General features: G+C 36.7%; 1 protein-coding gene across 1 annotated transcript in view; it reads left to right on the plus strand.

The window, feature by feature from the left end:
- Window positions 1-15,019, plus strand: part of LOC126094461 (katanin-interacting protein-like) — a 338,835-nt gene that overhangs the window by 201,463 nt on the left and 122,353 nt on the right. The gene's annotated exons all lie outside the window — the stretch shown is intronic.

The raw sequence follows: 15,019 nt of genomic DNA on the forward strand, positions 1-15,019 counted from the left end.
TCACATCAGAGTGTAAATACATTTGAAACCAAATAAATTGGCCTTTGTTGAGAAAAATATAGTAAGCCCTGTGCTTATTTTTTTGGCATAATATTTATATTTTTACACTATGTTATGGCATCTTTTGGATCAAATTCTGTTTCTGGAGCAATTAATAGGACTAGAACCACAAGAAATTGGAATTTACAAATCTTCCAAAATAGATTACTGAGATCCCATATTTTGGTCAGGTTCTTCTTCAGGATCTTCACTGTCGCTGCCTTGAGTTTATGGTTCACATTCTGAGCCTACTTCGGGACACAGAATGTTTTTGTAGTTCTCTTTGCAATAGATCTTGATGCTTTTAAAAAGGTACTCTTTTAGTTGTCTTGTCATCCCTGGTGGAATTACTGCAGCAGGAAACCCAGTGGGTCCATTGTCATTGGGGAAGAGGCGGTACACAAATTCATTTCCATCAATGTCCAATTTGCAATGTACTCCACCTTTGTAGCTAACCTTGAACTGAAAGCATATATAGTTAGTTATATGAGGTACTTTGTTAGCATTACTATCCTTCAAGAAATTTAGCCGTCATATGTATTCACGGTGACTTCACCTATTTCATTTCCAACAGCAACAGCTGAGTTAACATGTGTTGTAGGTGTAGATTTCTCAATGCAGTAGGCAAATTCTTGTATGGAAGAGATATAGGTGACCCTAAATCTTTTCTTTAAAAGTCCAAATGCCCAGTCACATGCAAATTTCATGTGACCTACTGGCATGAATGACAAAACAATTCTCTTATTTTTGTTATTACTGATTCTCCAAGCAAGATATCCTAATAAGATATTGTTCTTGTTCTGACCTATACCATTGTCAGCATGAATGAACATTGTGTCTTCCCCATGACTGTAGTTTTCAAAGTAGTTGTGGAAAAGACTGACAACAATGTTGGATCCCTTTGTTGTTCCTACACTTTCTGGGAGTAGATAGTTTACTTGTTTGTTCATAGTCTCACACATAACCCCAAATATTCCTATTCTGAAAGGTACCAAGAAATAAATAGGTCCAGGCTGCAACAGGTTACTGGGTATGTGAACTTGCTGAGCCATGTCAAAACTGTAGTGTACACAACTTTTATCACCATCTTCAAAATTTTCCTTTGTCTTTTTGATAGTTCCCTTATAAAACTCGCTTTCTTTTGCAACAAGTTGTAGATGGGACCTCATTTTTTCAATAGTTTCCATTTTAGTTTCTTCAGGCACTGAAGCCATTGCAGTTCCTGAAGTGAAATACCTTTGGCAAAATGCACAAAGATCTTATTTGGGCTTCATGACAACTATTTCTGGGCATATCTCCTTCAAAATATTACAAAACACTCTACTTGATACTGGTTTTACGGTCATATCATTTGTAAAGGAAGCCCTGTAAGTTTCAAAAATTTTGGCTTTATTATCACTTGAAGGTAGATGTTTGAAATTTGCAGTATATTGAGTGCTACTTCTGCCTGGTAAAATTATGGCATGTTGTTCTGCGTAATTGTGTAAAAACCTTACAACAAACTCTGAATCAGAAAAAGAAGTATCATTATACATTTTTGTTAGGCACTTTAGTCTTTTAATTTTAATATTGTTGGAAAACATGTAAGTGTTTTTACAAACATGCCAACCTTTTACTAAGTATTTACTTTGTGGTTGTTTCCTCTCAGTTTGTACTTTATGTTTATGAGCTGTCAAAGAAGAATCTGAAGTTACACATCGCAGTTGGCCTAAAATTACTTGATCTAATGTGTTGACATTGTTCTCATAATGATCAATCTCAGCACATTCACAACACATTTCCAAATATTCATCAACTGAATAGTAATTGCAACATTCTTCTCTGCACCCACAACCCGCTTTTAAAAACTCTGAAATGAGAGCATGGTCTCTGTCAGCATCAAAAGAGTCAATTAAATTTATGCAGTCATCAGTTACAACCAGGTCAAAGTCTTCAGCACCATCATTCTCATCTACAACTTGATCACAATTAAGGCTTCTTTAAACTTCAGAATGTCTTGTAATAAAGAAATATCAGATAGGTTAACTGACTCATCACCTTGAGGTTCCAGTTCCTCATCACTTGATTCGTCACTACTTGGCATTCTTTCAGAAAAATAATCTTGACATACTTCATAATCTTCATCACATAAATCACCACCAACACCAATATCGTTTAGTGCTTTCACATTTCTATCTTCACACATTGCATACTTTAAACTGAGCAAACTGTAAACACGAATTTGTAACGTCAGCTGTCAGCTGTTCTTTAAGCTTACTATAAGTTAACCACCACACACTCCTTAATGATTGAAGATGAATTAACTGTTATTGTTTCTATTCCCATTGCTAGATCAAAGCATAATTTTGAAATGTCTAAGATTTATGCTTACCCTGTTAAATAGAGACAGGCAAGTATTCATGTAAAGTACGTACTGAATACATTGGCAACATCTGTAGACATTCGCAAAAATAAGACCACGTGTGTTGTTTGGCATTATTGAAATCACAAAACGGTTTTCTTTTATACGAATTTACTCTGAGCTCCTTAAAATGCTTCTAAAATTTAAGAGATGCTATTTTGTGAAGTACTGCATGTATAGCTGCAATATTTAGAAAAGGGACCTCTTGTCGAACCATTGTTATTTCCCCATAATGACAAGAGGTCCCTTTTCCAAAGACTGACATCGATTGCTTTTAATGATTCAGCTTCATGTCTATTCAGAAGAAATGTTCCTGGATTTGAACTGAGATCAGGCACCATCAATATTGTAGTAATGGGTGGTGAATTCTGTACAGTTACAACATCTTTCCATCTTGAAATCACACATGCAAGTGAATGTTTGGTTTTGCACTGGTAATTGGTAGCATTCAAAAAATTGAATGAGAAAGACTGCATAGCCGAGAACATATGAATCAATAATCTTAGAAACTATATAAGACAATTTAATTTTCCCCAAAAGTCCGGTTTTCTTATTATCTACTTTTCTGAACTAAGTTTTATTATTCTGCATAGAAAGTACATTAGTCCAGAGTTTTCCCGCAGCACAGCAGAGTGTGATAAATCTGGTAATTTTATAAAATACGTAAGTCTAGGACTACTGTTATTTCTACTGCTACTGCTACTTCTTCTCCTATACTTAATGTTGGTACCACCATTCACATGCAGTGCACTCCTCATTTGTTACAAACAGTTGACTTGCTTGGGTCACAAATACAGGCAGTTTTAATAGTATTATTCTCTGTGTTATTGTTTCATAAATTATGGATGGTGAAAACAAGAGGGAATGGTGTAAAGGTTCTAGAAAAGCAGATTCTTACAGAAGTGAAATAATAAATGGTGTCGTGTAGAGGGAAAGCAATATAAAGACAGTATTGATAAAATTGATCCAGCACAACAAACTGCTTACAGATGCAGCTGTAAGAAAGGTGCTTTCATGATTAAAACAGGTACAAGAAAAACAAATTTTAGAGATATTTAACAGTTTGAAATGCAAGGCACAGCAAGACCTCTATTTGCAAGGGTTAATACTCATAGAGTGTCAGCTTGTGCAGAGGAAAAGTCCTAGGAAAGAAAACAGTTTAGTAAAATATAGCTTTAGCTTCACATATCATATTATCATCAATGAATCAAGAAAGGAAATTGAGCAGAAGGCTTTTATTTGTCTACATGGTGTAAATTGTGATGGAAGAGTTCACTGTATGAGGGAATTATTGCTTTCTGGTAAATCTCCAAGAAACCAACTTAGAGAAAACATTACTGCAAATGTGAAGTCTGCTGACATAAAAGTGCATATCCACAATCATATTTAAGCATTCCCTACAAAACAGTGTCATAACTGTGGGAAAGTGTCGCATTACTGGGGCAGAAGACTGTGAAACTCATGTTTGATCTTTTCAAAGTTAAATATGCAGCCATTAAAGTAATTTATCAATACTACACAAAATGTTTTAAAGAACATTTTTATCTAAAATTTGGGCAGTCACAAGTGAATAGCTGTTGCATTTGTGAGCCACTGAAGCTAAAATCACCATTCCTTGATAATGTGGCCAAAAAAGTATACAAGGGTGAATTGGGGTACATAGGATAAGAACAAACAGTTCTACAATTCTCTGCAAACACAGCTGTGTAAAGAAAGGGATGATCTGTGTGCCGACCTCTGACTACATGCAAAATATACATCTGCCAATTATTCCAGTACAGGGGTTATTTTACTTACATCAATTGGCGCTTTATGTATTTTAAATTCACAACATGAAGAATGAAACTGACCACTTCTACATCTGTACTGAATGCCAAGAGAAAAGAGCCAAATTAGGTAGTGCCTTTCATTACACACTATAGAACATCAATAACAATCTGTCCAGTGACATTACAGAACTCCGTCTTTTTTCTGATCTTGGGTGAGGGGGTCAATACAGGAACCACACAATTGTGCAAGCTCTCCTAGTACTTACAGAAACCAGATGTTTTAAGATTATTGAGCAGTTTTTTCCATAAGGGGTCATTTTTACTGCCAGCTGACCATGATTTTGGGGTAATAAAGAGATTGAGCATGACAGAATTTATCATCCAAATCAGGTGTGTGAACTAATAACACAATCAAGTTCGAAACTTAAATAATCCTTACACTGGCATATTTGGGTGATATCAGAAATTTCAGAGACTGGTGGCCTCACTTCTACAAGAAGTAAACTCTACAGAAAGTATCAGTCTTCTATGACACCAGAAGACCCAGTTCCACATATCAAGTTTCAGGCCTTTCACATACTTCAGCAAGTTAATGTGTACAGTTATGACATCAGAATTCACCAATGGTTTGGTGCAACACACATTCAACCTGAGAGCCACAGGACATAGAATTAATGATCCAGTCAGCCTTCCATCCAACACAGCCTATGAGAATATACCCCTTAATGAAGCAAAAAGTGATGATACTATGAAGATACTATATAAATTTAACTAATGTGCTAGTTTAAGTTACTGATCTACCACATTTTGTTTACAAATCTATAATGTTTTGTTAACATACATGTATTTTATGTTTCTGATGCTTGTGTTTGTTGTAGTATTAAAAATTATAATAGTATATGCTTGAATCCATACAGTGTGACATTAATTTGAGAAACAACTTAAGCCCTACAACTCTAATGCTTTATTGCTATTTTGAAACTACTAATTATGGATTATGGCACATTGCAGTGTTGAGAGACACCATTCCTTGTCCTCATACAAATAGGAAAGCTGATTTTCTTATTTTCTGACCTGCATTCGGTTATTTTCATCTCCTGAACATTTTGCCTCTCTGGACTTACATAGTTTCTAAAGTTACTGATTCACATGTGAATTAAATTTTTACGCTGAAAATAAAAGATTTTCTGAGAAACTAAGTAGAGAGAGACTAATGTAGCTTTGCGTCTTTTATGTAAAACTTTTTTTAGGCAGATCAGATGGCTTGGTATTGGGTTCTTCACTTCCCTCCCCATGTACCATATGGCAATGTTGCATTGAGCAACAAGTGCTCCTTGTAGCACCAAATGGTATGACAGATGTAAGTGTTGTGTCACTGGTGTCCCATTTTGAACCAATTAGATCACTTCAACCAGAGGTGGGTTGCTCCTGTGTCATATTGCAAGTCCCATTGCATAATATACTGCATTGTTTTGCCTCAGTAGGAGCCATGCCAAATAGTGTTGCTTGTATTACTGTATTCTTATACTTGAGTTGTTTGGTGTCAACAGTTTTATCACTATACCTTGTTAGTGTATCCTGAAATTTGCATAACTTAGGAAATATAGTAAATTCGTGAGTTGCATTATTTATTATAGTTTTACAAGGACAATATCTCCATTTATTTTTATATCTATAATTAAAATATTTTGCTTATTTGTAACAGAATAATTTTCTTTCATGTGTGATGAAACACTTGGTATTTAATTTTTACTTTACTTTGCGTATTATCATCATCTGTATTTCTAACCAGTCTTGTATATCCACATTCTTAGGCATCTTCCTGTACTCTTGCTTACTTTTCTTCTGTTTAAAATTTCTTGAGCCTTGAAATAATGTTTTGAAAACTTTGTTTTCCACATTACTTAGAGCCCTTTCTGTTCATTTTTCTGCTCAAATGCTTGAATTATTGTAAATACAGGTTACTTAAATTAATTCAGTTATTTCTCAAACTGGCTTCAGGAGCATGTACTATAAGCATGCCCTTACTTCCGTATTTGTGTATGACAGTTTATACACATTTAAATTTACAATGTCTAGTTAGACCCTGGAGCATAGCAACTCATTCCTTGAAAATTTGATTTGGTTTCTTGTATGCACCGTATAATTTATTGTGTGCTGCAAGGATCACTCTTTTGCTGTACTACATTACAAGTTTCTGCTCCAGTATTAGATAGTAGAAAGGTTCTTTGTCATACTCCACCAGTTGTTCATTGTACTGTAAAATGCTGCTCCATCTGAGAGATGTAATATGCCCCTTTTTTTCCTGTTTCTGGTCATATAGATAGGATGGTGGCAGCATTCTTCTTATTTCCTGTATTAATTTTCTTTTTAGCCCAGCTTTTCCTAGCCTTCCTTATGCTGTATTTGCAGCATAAAGTCAGGCAATTGCACCATCTGAAAATATACTCAGCACAGATTACTGTTCGTTTACTTTTTCTTTTTGGAAAAATTGGTTAGACAGTTTGTATTTCTTACAGGCTGGGCATAGAATCCCAAAAAGCTTATGTACAACTTCTTTTAAAATTTCCTGCTATGTTAAATTTTCTTGATACTGTGGCATTGAAAACCATTCTAGACCACTGAGTTTGTTTGACAGACATTTCTAAATGCACTAAGTCCATTGTTTTTTTCCCTTTTAGCCAGAGAAACGAGACTGTTGTTTTTCTTGTCTTCACCAGTTTATGTAGTTACCATGACTTCTGTACATTAACAACAGCCTATGAGGTGTTATTGATATGTCTGTGCCAACAGAAGTGCCACATGCAACAAACAGTATCAGGCACACATAAACATAAGTATCACTACTGAAATAACTACAGATGTAACTATACTACTGCTGTGAAGGAGCTTTGTGCTTTGGTTTTTGGTATAACACATAACAGATGTTTCTTAACAGGAAGAGAATTTACAGTTATTACAGATCATGCCGCACTTAAATGGTTATTGAGCTTAAAGTGTCCAAGTACAAGATTAACAAGATGGGAATTAAGACTGAGTGAGTAACAATTTAAGGTTATTCATTGACCTGGTAAACAAGAAGATCCACAATGCAAATTATGGGAAAATGATCAACGTTTTGTTGAAATAAATAATTATTGTACAATTTCACTAGTAAAGGAAACCGACTAGTTATTCCAGAAAGCATGAAAGAGCAATTCATGAGAGAGAAACACAATTCTTTATTATCAGGACATTGTAGTAAAAAAGCAACAAACATTAAAATATCTCAAATGTTTTGGTGGCTGAGTCGCAAAGCTGACGTTTTCGAGTTTGTTTCACAATGTGTTTCCTTGAACGAGTAGGACTAGATGTCATAGGACCGTTGCCTGAAACTAAAGATAGAAACAAATACATATTGACAGTGTTAGAACATTTCTCTAGATACCTTCTCATGATACCAATACCTGATCAGAGTGCTGAGACTATAGGTAAATTTTTTGTAAAAGAATGGATTCTTAAATTTGGATCACAATTAAGTATAATTAGTGATCAAGGAACGAATTTCATGAGTGAATTACTTAAACAGACTTGTAAGCTCATGCAAATATCTCAGTTAATGACTACATCAGCACACCGTGAAGGAAATGGAAGCGTAGAGTGAAACCAGAGAACAATTATTAAAATGGTTAGCCATTATGTGAGCAGCAAACACGAAAATTGGGATTTCTGTTTACTGTACTTGGTAAGTTGTTACAATGCCAAAATGCACAGCTCAACTGGCCTAAGTCCATATGAGATCATCTACGAAGAAGAATGCATTCACCCTTGGACTTTGCACGCTCGACTGCCGGAAACAGCATGAACACATGGGGGATTAGGGGATCTAGCATGCAAGCTAAAGGAAGCATGAAGGGGAGTGAAACAGCGGATCAATCAATCCTTTCTTCAGCAAGCAAGACAACATGACTGCCAAATAACAGTGCCACAGTGCACATAAGTTAATTTGCCCTGAATCGCCAGTATTCTTAGACAGTAGAGTGTACAGCTGTGAGAAATAATTGTTTATGAATCATCCTGCAAGAGATGATGGCCCTAGAATTTTAACGCATCTTTATCCTTCATTTCTTAAACAATGTTCTGAAGGTATAATTTCCTCATTTAACTCCACCCTTGATGTCACATTTTCTTGTAAAAACTGTGATACACCTGAGAAACCCTTTACAAAAAAATTGAACAATAGTGGATTAATCTTGAATGCCACACATTGTTATTTATTAGTTGAGGACATCCATTAAAATGTAATCTCTTCAAATAATGAGTTAAATTTCATTGAAGCAGCAAATAGAACTAAGTCCTTCAATTCCTCCAGTAATGTTAATGCATACTTGATCGTCACATTGTGTTTTTATTGCTTTTATTAATTGGTCTTTTGTCAATAGCATTTGTCATGTATGAAATTGTCATCTTGAAGGCATGCTTTTCTGTACAGAACGTTACTGTGCTTCAAATGAAATACATGTTGCAATGCCTTCTGATGTCACAAATGGTAAAATAGAGGTCATTTTGAGCCACCTATGGTTACTCTTTTTCTCTGGAGAGAGTGATGTAACGGTCTATGGGATGCATGCAGCTGTGCGGTATGTTAACACGCGCTTGCCAGCCGGCCTATCTGAAACGCTGATGATTCACTTGGTCAGTAGACGTGTGTCCGGCCACATTGCGACGGAGAGTATGCGACTGGCCGCCATCCGCAGCGCGCAGTATTAACCAGCGCGGCCTCGGCCGCGAATATGTCTCTTTTCTTAGCTCACCATGGAGCCTTTCGATACAACCATAATTAGCCGGAGTTAGGATGTCAGACACAGTGATGATGGGTGCGTGTAGCATGCATGTTGTATAAACCGCCTTTGTTAATAAAATGGTTTAAACTTACTTCTTGTGTTCATGTATTGTCGTACCTCAACAACCCACCGCTTACAAATCCTGACAAAATATTCATGTAATAATCATCTGGGGCAAGAACACAAACTACACCACCTTATATAATGGTATTTGCTTAAAAAGAAGCCATTGAGTTGTTTTATCAGGCATCTTGGATTTATGTCTGGAAAATGCAGTGAGTGATTTGTGGTCAGTTAGTAAGTGGAATATGGTTGCATTTAAGAATGTATGAAATTTTTAATCCCTAAAACAATGGCAAGAGCTCCTTTCTCAGTTTGGCTGTAGATGGCTGGGTTCAGAGTTTTAGATGCGGCCATTTTGTGAGGCATCAATGGCTAAGATAAGATGTTGGGCAGGATAAAACATAAATAAGCAGGGGATCTTTTTAAGGATTATTTTTGAAGCTTCTAATTTTGCCAGACAGGTGCCTCTCCAATGAATCCTGTTCTGCAGAGACTGTTTAAAGGTTTAGTAACCTCATGTTTCTGAGGTATGAACGTAGAGTAATAATACACTTTACTTAAGAAAACGTCTAGCTACTTAGGTTTGGTTGTGTGGGTAAACGAGTTATTGCTTCCATATGTTTTTGCATCAATTCTGAGTGTCCACTTCTAATGATGTCCCAGTTAGGTATGCTACTTGACACTTGAAGAATTCACACTTGCCAAAATTACACTTTAAACCATTCTGCAGGAGCAGGCGCAAATTGTGAAGGAGTTCCACTTATGTACGGACCTGGGCAGTTGTATCAAACAAGTAACTGCAACAATTGTGGATGTCACTGATACTTTGTTCGAGATATCGCTGGAAAATTGTCAGGGCGCTAGCAATTCCAAAAGACGATTGATTGTAGTTATACTATACGATGGTGTGTTAACAACCATAAATGAGCACAGTTTGTCCTTTGGGATCTTTTTCATTGTCGCTTGAGATGTAGCCCATTGACTAGAATTTGTTGCTGCTGGAGGTAATCAAGTTTTTGCAAAGAAAATGACAGGAATATGGCAAGTACGGTAGAGCATTGGTGTCACCATGGATTCGAGTGTGATATGTGCAGTACAATAGTATATAGGCTGACATAAAACACAGAAGAAAATTTATCACGCAACACCTAAAAGTGTCAAAGGGAATGCCTTGTGAAATATTGTGGACTTTGTGATTGATCTGAAAACAGAAGGCTTGAAAAATCTCTCAGCCAAAAATGTTCTGCACTCAGGCAGAAGTGACAAACAAGAAGGAGAGATTACATGAGAGTTACATCTGCGTTGCATCAATACCTTGGAACAGAATATTTTACTCAGAGTAATAATGGAGCCATTATGCAATAAGTTTTGGTGGGCTGTGCACCGCATTTTTTGTATGTAAATTTGCCAGTCAACAAGACAAAGGCACCTATATAAATTTTGAAATTGAATAGCCACCGTAATAATGGTAAACTGGAGAAGGATCTGCTTAGGTCTCTTCGTGACCGAGTGGAGCCATGTGAATTACTTGTTGTCATGTTTACAGTGTGTTTAAATTGGAAATTTATGGTGAGGTCTTATGGGACCAAACTGCAGAGGTCATTGGTCCCTAAGCTTACACAATATTTAATCTAACTTGCACTAAGGATGACACACACACACACCCATGCCCGAGGGAGGATTCGAACCTTTGATGGGGTTAGCTGCGCGGACCGTGACAAGACGCCTCAGACCGTGCGGCTACCACACGCGGCCTACACTGTGTTATGTGGAGTTACTCATGTTGAGTGTGAACTGGTTGTAGTGACAGTGACCAGGACTAGGCCAACCTGGAAGGCGTGGTGTGACAGACATTGACTGTATGAATGATTTTACCAAAGTGATCATATTTGATGTCTTGGAAAAGGCCATGGGCATGAGAAAGCATAAAGAAATGATGATGGAAAGCCACAAAACCTATGCAGCTTGCTGTGCAGGAATTGTATTACTAAGCAAAGTATATACTCTACTTGCATAACAGTTCCTATTGACAGAACAGTGTGCAGTATTGCTGTATGTTGACAAATTCACTAAATTCTGCTCACACAAGTACCTGCATGGGCAGGGAGACATATTTGTCCTGATCAGTTTCATGGTAGTGGGAAGATGTAGGCACAAGTTCGTCGAATGAATGGTGTGCTGACATGAAGATTTCATAAGCTTTAGTGACTGCAAGAACTTCACTTAGTATGGGATTGTCTAATCCCAATGTTTGGAATACTACTTCATGACCAGGATTGTAATGAATTATGACATAGCACATTAAAAATTCTGTGCACGCCTGTTTATATGTAGAGTTTTTGTATCTAAAATGGTACTTTCTGGAGAGATCTTTTAAATACACCACCTGAGCTGCATAAGTTTGGAAGAATTGCTTTTGACACTGAAAACCTCTGAACCTAGCAGCGATTAGTGACACAGTTAGGAAGACAACATGCTACAAATGTGTGCAAAAAGTAGCACCTCAGACGCTACAAGAGAACATATTTTACAAAGTATAGACAGCAACTTTGGGTTGGTTGAGAGAAGCCAACTGTGCTGGGTAATAATGTTCATTATATTTCATGCCTGGAAGCACAGAAGAAGCCTGCAGTGGAAGCTGCCTCAGTCTTCGTCCTCAGGTTTGAAGGTTGAAATAGCAAGTAAGAGCACTGGAGGGGCAGTGAGCAGTATTTTATGCTCTCAGACTGCTTGTTGTGTTGCTTGTAGCTGCGCGTGTTGCTCAGCCTGTTGCTGCAGCTGCTGAGCTTGTTGCTGCAGCTGCAGTTGTGACAATTCCAAGAATGGTAGCTCCATGGTGGCATTGTGTTGGTGGCAGAGTGCAGGATTCGTGTCCTGTCGACCAGCAAGTAGAGTACTCAGTGCACTAAAATATTTGACAGTTCTTGGGGAATACTTGGTTTATTCAACAGTGAAACACAGTACAAGTAAGATCATAAGTTGTACGTGTCGTGTCTAAGTCCAACAGAGTCATACTTGACAGTTTAACTAGAAAGTCCAGAGATCCATAGCCATTTCATTGTATGCTAATAATACAGTCTTCCAAGAACCAATCTGGTAATATCAAAGTCCCAAGTATGGCAAGTGGTTTGACATGGATGTTGCTGGTCCCTAAATACTGACCACATGCTCTAATTCAGAGCCCCCCCCCCCCCCATACAAACATAAGACAGAGTCAGATGTAGACGGCCTAAGGATGTCTGCTTTTTAGCAGAATTCGAGTATGAAAGGCAGTGGAGGTAGTTGACCTCACCTGACTGCCCTGGGCCAAATGCAAAACATGAGAGAGAGGGAGAGAGAGAGAGAGAGAGAGAGAGAGAGAGAGAGAGAGAGAGAGCCTCTCATCAGGCATATTGTGGAGGTGGTCACATGACCTTTCTCAATGCTTCCTGATTGATTATTAAAACCATTCTGAGCTGTGTTTTGTCTTCATACTCATCTATACTACTTTCATTCGTTTGACCACATTTGTAGCTGTCATGTGTACCAGATACAGAATGTAAAGTCATAAAGAAAAGTGCAGAAATGATATTAAAAACTATTAACTCATAGTGGTCCATGCTAAAACTGACAATGTAAGCGTTATTCTTATAGCTAGGAACAATTTCACAATTTTGGGCCAACTTTGTATTGTTCAAAACATACAGTTAAAACTCTTCTTGTATGTGGGAGTGGGCCAAAAATGACCACCACTAGTAGATCCCACAACATAGTAGAAATAATTTAAAATATTGTTCAGTATGTACAGAATAGAAAATCGTACTGAGAAATGCAAAAGTGATAAACAAATTACTAACTCCTATGCATCCATGCTAAAACTGACAACTTAAATATTTTATTTTTATTTATTTATTTTTTGTCAGAGATCATTTGATAATTTTTTGACCAACATTCTATGGTTAAAAAAATACACTTTAAACCCTCATTTTATGTGTGAGTGGACTAAAAATCCCATAACATAATAGAAATAATTTAAAATATTGTTTTTCTGACATGACTGGTAATACTTCAACTTTCTTATGATGTTCACATTTCTGTATTTTTTACTTAACTCCCTAAACCGCCTTTGGAAAGAAGTATTATTTTATTACCTGTAAGGAACACTTCAGTGCTCTTAAAATGGTGTACAAGCACATACAATACTTACACATCAAAATGTTTATCTAGTATACACAGCAAACATCTACTTTGATGTATCTTAAATAGTACAGGTCTGTCATGAGGCAAAATCGATCAATTGTGATATTGATTCACTTCATTACAATTAATTCCTTTTAAGATCTTTGTTGTAGGAGCAAATTTAGCAGTTTCTCTTTGTAGTAATAGTACTTTTACTGGTAATTCCTTTATGTGTTTCACACTGCTATTATCCTTAAAAAAATACTTAGAAGCATAAAATCTAGTGATTTTGTGACATTAGATTAACGCCATAAATGATGTATGCTGTATTGAGACATGACTGGCTACTTTTTATATACAGTAAATCGTGACATTAGATTAACGCCATAAATGATGTATGCTGTATTGAGACATGACTGGCTACTTTTTATATACAGTAAATCTCCCTTTTTACACTTTTCATAGGACTGACCCAAAAAAGTGTAAAATGCAGGAATGTGTAAAATACTGGAAAGCTGAAGATTTTGTGCCTGTTGCTGTCCGTTCATGAAGACTTTCAGCTTTAATGTTTTAATCAATTTTGGTTAGAAGTTTTATTTACCATAATTTTATAGTGATTGTCAGTAATAAGTCTCACATTACAACACTGATATCTTTTTAATGTGGTTTCACACATTTGTGTGTGTTAGCACTTAACCACTGCCTTCATGAAATCACAAAGGCTGTGGCTGGGTTCTGACACACAGAAATGCACGTGTGGGTTTCCTCTTCATTCTGATCATGTCCAGTGGTGTAAATAAAACATGAAACCCCACATTAAAAATATATTGGTGTTCTTTTATGAGGATTATTATTGTTAATCATTATGAAATTATGGTAAATAAAACTGGGAGCACAATGTGGGTTAAAACACTGTAGTTGGTAGGCTTCACACCCAGAGAATGATAGGCACGAAATTTGCAACTTGTTGCTGACAGGTAGGTCACTCCTTCAGGGATGTCCTGGGTGAGAAAGAGGGCGGAAATTGTTGTCATGTTGTTCAGAATCTTGAGGAGGCATGTTGATGTCTCACAAGTCACACCAACTTATGACTCTGCTCTTAGTATGGATTAGCATATTTTGTGCATAAGTAATAATTCTTGAAAGCCCATTGTAGAGATGTCCATCTTCAAAAGCAGTGTTTTTTGTGTAAATGACTGTGAAATTAAATTATAGCTGTTGTAATACAACAAAATGAGCAGAAAGAATGTTGCTGCTAGAGTCACTATTGTGATTGTTATTACCAGTAAGGCAATGACTCAGCATGCTTCCCACCCTTCCAAATACTACGAACCTATAATATAGGCAGCCGTGGTGCAACATGCCAAAAGTGAAAATCTTGCTTACCATGCTAATGCTACGTTACATGAGCAATAACTAGTCTGCATTTTCTGCTTTGTTCCAAGGCTGACATTGAGCAGGAATATGATGCACTTTTTGCAGAAATCTGTGTGAAAATCAATATTAAAGGCTGTGATAACATCAAAGAAAACTTAAACTATGGGAAATGTTAAAATGGGATATTGTTATTGAAGGAAAGCATGGTATTCAGAGAATAGGACTTTTGTTGGAACACACAAAAATGAATGTAAAAAGCAGGAGAACATAAAACATGGGAACATACTGCATTATTTTATAGTTAATGTTTCATTGGATAATATTTGGAAGTACAGGAACAAGCTCTGGCTATCATTTGCTCCTGTTCTGGTTCATGTGTTTGAAAATAG

The sequence above is a fragment of the Schistocerca cancellata genome, chromosome 8 (assembly GCF_023864275.1).
Source record: "Schistocerca cancellata isolate TAMUIC-IGC-003103 chromosome 8, iqSchCanc2.1, whole genome shotgun sequence".
Taxonomy (NCBI): Eukaryota; Metazoa; Arthropoda; class Insecta; order Orthoptera; family Acrididae; genus Schistocerca; species Schistocerca cancellata.